Source organism: Arachis ipaensis, chromosome B03 (assembly GCF_000816755.2).
Source record: "Arachis ipaensis cultivar K30076 chromosome B03, Araip1.1, whole genome shotgun sequence".
NCBI classification, from domain to species: domain Eukaryota; kingdom Viridiplantae; phylum Streptophyta; class Magnoliopsida; order Fabales; family Fabaceae; genus Arachis; species Arachis ipaensis.
In genome coordinates this window covers 15,763,731-15,769,426 of record NC_029787.2, presented here as the reverse complement: position 1 = coordinate 15,769,426, position 5,696 = coordinate 15,763,731, and positions in this window count along the sequence as shown.

The window sequence follows — 5,696 nt, the reverse complement described above, 5'->3', positions numbered from 1 at the left end:
TCACCTTCTAAAGAAAAAAAAAAAAACCCCCTTCCCTTCTCTTTTGCTTTCTCACGTTGTCTTCTTCTCTTTGTTGATCTATTTTTACCTATGCCTCTCGCTCACCTTCCTAAACCTTAAACCCTAAACCCCTAACTTTAGTTTTCACTGTCACAACTCTAATTAACCCCATCATTACCACCATTACCAGGAGTGGGATGAGGAGAGGTGTGCTAAACAAAAATACGAGGGGAGGTCAGGAGCCCCTATGAGACCATCGACTACTAGTAGTATGATGTACACTATAAAAATAAATATTGAGTATCGTCGGAAACAATCAGATAATATAAACCTCGCCAAGAAATGTTTATTATTAGAATTTTTTTATCCGACGGTAATTACAGTCGAAAGTTGCGTTGAATTATCAGCTCGAAATCCAATTGGTTACTGGTGGATTCTTCCGACGATATTATTAGTGCCAAAAAATGTTGTTTCACGCACTGTTACCATCGGATTATTTTTGCGGTAATTTCGACGGTACTATCAATTTTTTATTTTTTTTAAATTTGAAATAAATGGTCAATTTTAATTTTAAATTTTAAATTATTTTCACATAATTAGTGGTTCATGCATAAATAATAAAAAAATTTATTTAAAATAAATAATACAATGTTCAAATAAATCAAAAGTCAAGTACATCAAATAATACAATGAAACAATAAAACGAAAAACTAATAACTATAGATTTAGGTAGTCGTCGTCGTCGTCGTCGTCGTTGTCGGTCCCGTGGCCTTGATTCGGCGGCGTAGAAGGCAGTGATGTCCATATACCACCAGCAAGGTCGATGCCAGTGGCGCGCATCTGGGCTTGGTACACACCCATCTGAGCCTCCATATGCTACATCCGCTCCAGTGACAACCTCCACTCCAGTCTAAGCTCATCCGTAGGGCTGCGTTTGTTTTCAGAGACAGGACAGAACATGACACTGAGACAGAGACAATAGGACGGAGACACTAAAAATTATTGTTTGTGTATTTTGTTTGGATACGATGTACAAGACACTAATGTAATGTCCAGTATTACGTTTAGTTTTAAGACTAATTATAGGAAAAATAAGAAGGGATAATAGTGGAATAATAAAAAATATCTATGGACAAAAAGGAAAACAAAATTTATAAAAAGTCCGTGTCCACTCTTCCAAATTCCGTGTCCATCATTGTCCTTCGTAGAAGAGTGGACACAAAAATATAAAAAACTGTCTCGAAGACAATGTGTTCCGTGTCCATGTCTCTGCTTCCAAACACATTTTAAACATGTACTGTCCATGTCTCTGTGTCCTGTCTCCCAAAACAAACGCTACCTAGATGTCATGCGGTTGAGGATCTCCTGATAATCGTTAAGCTTCTGAGCCTGCTGCTGAAGGTTGCGTTAGAGCTCCTACACCTACAGCCCCAAATCCACACATTCTTTGGGCTCGACTGGTGACGGAGCCTGACGACGGCCTCAACATGGATGTGTGGAGGCTGCTGGCGAAGAACGATCCCATCCCGTACACGCGGTTCTTGTATGGTGTTGAGGCGGTCTCGCACCAAACCGCATTGGGATCGACGACTGCAGCTGCAGAGCCATCGGCGGTGTCCTTCCCACCTTGCTAAGACTGCTGAGTCACGGTCTCTAGTCTCTCTGTGTAGGACTCTTGTATAATTAACACAAGTTATTGTAATTAGTACGCTGACAGATTTACAGTTAATCTCTAATAATTTCATAGCAGAAGATCATCAGATGTATGCTTACTCACATAATAGTCCTGAGACTGCTGATAAGCAAATGTCTTGTTGTTCTCCTTCAGGGTGTGGGCATATTTGAACATCTCCACCAACGTTGTCTTACGATCCAACGACTTCGACTACATATGTTGTATTGAAACAATATGATTAGGATGCCTAGTATTGATATGCAGAAGAATCTAATAAGTTATTAACAAAACTAAAGTCACTTTACATACCAGCCTTGCGTTCGTCTTTGTGAAGATTGTTGAGCTGCCAATATATCTGGATGACCTGGTCGAGGCCCTATTTGCTCTTTGGTGAGATGCCGATACTGGAACCCCTCATCAATCTCCCAATTATCAAACAGAGCTTTCTTTATGTCCAGTCGGAGCCACTGCATCTGGTGATCCCCTCCCTGACGAACATCATCCAGCATCTGCTGGAGCCATCGACCCATTCTATGTTCAAATATCTTTCTAATGGTAAGATTGTGCTCAGTGTCCCACCTAAAGTGCAACTGCAACAAAGAAACTTTAAAATTAGTTAAGCAAGATAGAAGATATAAACTAGGTAAAAAGGTTTGAACATAAAAAAATATTAATTATCGTCTATTTCTGAAATCATCGCTCCCTGGTCTCAGCGGGAATCTTCGTGTAACTGGGCCAAGGAGCGATGGTTTCAGAAATGAGCGATAATTAATATTTTTTATGTCTTGTATATCAACTTGATGACATTGGTCATCTCCTGAGTACACGCGTTGTTGTTCGGCGCAAACCTAATAATCCACAAACAAGAATCCACCTAAATCCACTAGACATGAATAAATTAGCAGGAACTTTCATTAATAAAGTTAATCATAATATTAAAACTTAAAAACACAAGGCATTCAATGAGACCTACATCCCTGTTGTTAAGCCAACCTCCATTCGAGTAATACTTTCTTTGGCCCTGACCAATTCTTGGATTATACAACAACTTGATGTAAATAATGTGTCTCTTCATGGAGAATTAGGTGAAGATGTCTATATGCAGTAGCCTCAAGGTTATGTGCAGGGTGATAATACTCTAGTATGCAAGTTAACCAAGGCAATGTATGGACTAAACCAGGCTCCCGTGCCTGGTATTACAAGCTTGCTGGTGGTTTAAGAGAAATTGATTTTCTTCCTACAAAATCTGATGTGTCTGTGTTTACCAACTTCACAAATGGTTTGAAAAACCTTCATTTTAGTGTATGTTGATGATATTATTGTGACTGGTGAGTCTCAATCCTTTGTGACTGAAGTTATTTAGACGCTGAATTTGAAGTTTGCATTAAAGGACTTATGAAACATGCAGTATTTTCTTGGTATTCAGGTTACTCGCACTGCTCAGGGGGAATGCTTTTGCCCTAACAAAATTACATTGATGATTTTCTCAATAAAGCTGGCATGACCGGGTGCAAGCCTTGTCACACACATCTTCCTTCTACAATTAAGTTCTCAGCTGCTGGTAGTGGTTTTATGTTTGTAACACTCTCACTATCAGAATGTCACGCTTTCGGCTGTGCCACTCTAATAGCTAGGGTATTACAATGACTTCTATACTTAATAATAATAAAATATGAGCCTTTAACTCGAATACCGAATCGCTATTTCTTTGAGAAATCGAAAGTTCTTTTTATTTGAAAACAAATATGCATATACATATATACAAAACTCCTTATCAAACTCATAACAGAGCACATATACACTAGCAGTGAACGTTTTGGAAAAGATATACTTACTGTAACAAAGGAGAAATATAGAGACGAAGCCACGGCAGTAGCTCCGACACTTAGAAGAACAAAATCCGGTATAAACGAACCACGATCAGAACCCAAACTGGAGTGGGATAGGGTTTGGCAGCTGCAGGGGCATCCTCTAGCGGCTGCAGCAGCGGTTTTCCAGTGCCGTTCAGTGGGCAGAGGCAAAACAGCGACGGCGGCAGCATCTGGCAGCAACAGTTCATCTTCCTCCGCGACCTTCTCCTTGCGCCCATCTCCTTCCTCCGCGACAGCAAGCTCAGTGACAACCAGGGAGCAAGCTCAGCGGCGATGGTGCGACGTTCTTCACCACAGCAACGGCTCCCTTCTCGCGTGGCTTTAACGACGGCGACCATGGAGACGCGGTGGAACGAGGCTGAACGGCGGCACTGAAACTCAGTGACGGCACGCGGTCGCGGTGGCAACTCGCAAGGACGACAGCGACGAGACGGCAGTGGCAGGACCCAGTGGCACCGGCGCAGCCTCCCTCTTTTCCTCTTCTCTCTCAGATCTCTCTTTCTCTCCGCTCTCCCTTTTCTTCTTTCGTTTTCTTTGTTTCTTCGTTGGGTGAGGGTTTTGGGGGTTGAGAGGCGGCTAGGTTTAGGAAAATTAGGGTTAGGGTTGTGTTTTGGAAATTTAAGATTTTGATTTGGGAATTAGAGTTTAGGTAGAGTATTAATTAAAAATCAAATCTAATCTAATAATAATATCTATAAAATTACTATTTAATTATCAACTTAAAATTTATTTTCAAATAAATACTCTAAATTAATTATTAAAAATAATAAAAATCAATTTTCTTTATAATCATAAAATAAAGTTAAAAATCTAATTATTCAACTTAAAGCATATAAAATCTTTATTATTATTCGATTACTAAAACTTTAAATCATAAATAAAAAATTACTTAATTTATATATAAAATTTCATAAAAATATAATTTTAGTTAAATATAATAAATTATAAATAAATTTATTATTTAATTTTTTTAGAAATACGGGGTCATACAACGTTTGCTGATCCTAAGTTGTACAGGTTTGTAGTTGGGAGTTTATCTCACCATCACAGGTCTTGAAATTGCATATAATGTGAGTAAGATTTCTCAATATATGTAGTGTCTCTCATATGCTGACTAGTTAATTGTCAAAAGAGTATTACGTTACTTGGCTGGCACAACTTCATTTGGTCTGCTACTGCACTCTGATGTCTCCCTAAAGGTAGTGGTTTACTGTGACTCCGAGTGAGGTAGTGATTGTGATGATAGAAAGTCGCAAGGTGGTTACTCTGTTTTTCTTGGAAGCAATCTAGTCTCTTGATCTTCCAAGAAACAGTCTGCAGTGGCTAGGTCCAACACTGAGGCTTAATATTGTAGCATGACAGATTTAGTTGCTGAATTGATCTGGATTAAAAATTTGCTTGGTGAACTTTATGTTTATTTACCTAATCCTCCCTTGGTTTATTATGACAATTTGAGTGTTGTGCTCTTGGCTGCTAATCCCATTTTACATTCCAAATCAAAATACTTTGAACTAGATATGCATTTTGTTCGAGATTTGCTGACTGCTAAGGCTGTTAGTATCAATTATATTCCTGACAAGGTTCAGGTTGCTAATGTCTTGACTAAGTCTATTCCTTCAGAGGCTTTTCTATTTTTTAGGGACAAACTCAAGGTGAGAAATTCTTTCACCTTGAGTTTGAGGGAAAATGTAAATGATGATATTGAAGAGAAGGCAAGTGAGATTGTTTAGACTCATAAGAACTCTCTGGAAGCTTCTAGAAAGGCTGAATCAGCTCAAATTAGTTAGGGTGAGTCAGTAGAGTTGTTAAAATTTCGTTAAGTTGTTAGCCTCTTGTTATACAGTGTGTAAAGTATGTTATAGCTAAGAGTGTAAGAGTGCTCTATAAATATTTTGTAACTTTACTAATATATTGAACTACAATAGTTCATCAATGCCATTCATATTTTCTCTTTACTTCTGTTTTTATTTTCTTATAATTAGAGTGTTCTAATTCTGTTTTTTAAATCTAGATCTGATACTTTTATTTATAATTATTAAAACTTAAGATTAGAAGATTATAATTTAAGATTTAAATTTAGAATAAACAAAATAGTTTTAAAAAAGTTGATTGATGTTGGCGAAAAAATATTGATTACTTAATATTACTCA